Raw genomic sequence first — 676 nt, 5'->3', positions numbered from 1 at the left:
GATCAACTTCCTTCAGCTATTTGGTTAATGTTTGTTTTTTAGTCTATTCTATTCCATTGCTACATGCCTTCAAGCTATTCATACTTTTACTTTTGCTAATTTAGTTTGGTGCTTATCTAAATCCAGATCTAAAAGATCTTGCATTAAATAAGCCTCCAGGGTGTCAATAAACAGGTAGCTATAAAGTATCTATAACCATTAAATTGCACTCCCAAAGTTTCCAGTTTCTCTTTTCCCTTTTCCCCCTCCTTTTTTTTATCCTTTCTATCCTTGTATCTTCTTCACCCCCCCTTGGCCATCCCTTCTTGCCTGACCTTATATACAAACAGATACTTTGTTATTTTATTTATGGACAAATACTGATCCTGTGTTCTGTTTCTGTTGTGAATTTCCTTAGGTTTTGTTTTTCTGTTAAGATTAAAGATACTGTTCCCCTAGTAAGAAAAACATCTTAATAGGATATAGATTTTAATGTGGGCTAGAGACTAGGAGAGAATTGGGATTTTATAAGATTTCACGGGGCTTTGAATATACATCTGAATTACAACAGAAACCACTGACTGGAGTATTAGTCTTTAACCCCTTCTTATTCCCTTCATATTTTCAAAGAGTTTTTAAAATGCTTTATTCATATCTATATTTAAAAACAAATATAATGTGTTTTTCAAGTTCTAAT

Source organism: Saccopteryx leptura, chromosome 11, assembly GCF_036850995.1.
Source record: "Saccopteryx leptura isolate mSacLep1 chromosome 11, mSacLep1_pri_phased_curated, whole genome shotgun sequence".
In the NCBI taxonomy this organism is placed as follows: Eukaryota; Metazoa; Chordata; class Mammalia; order Chiroptera; family Emballonuridae; genus Saccopteryx; species Saccopteryx leptura.
The sequence above is the reverse complement of the archived record's forward strand: the minus strand, read 5'-3'. Positions refer to the sequence as shown.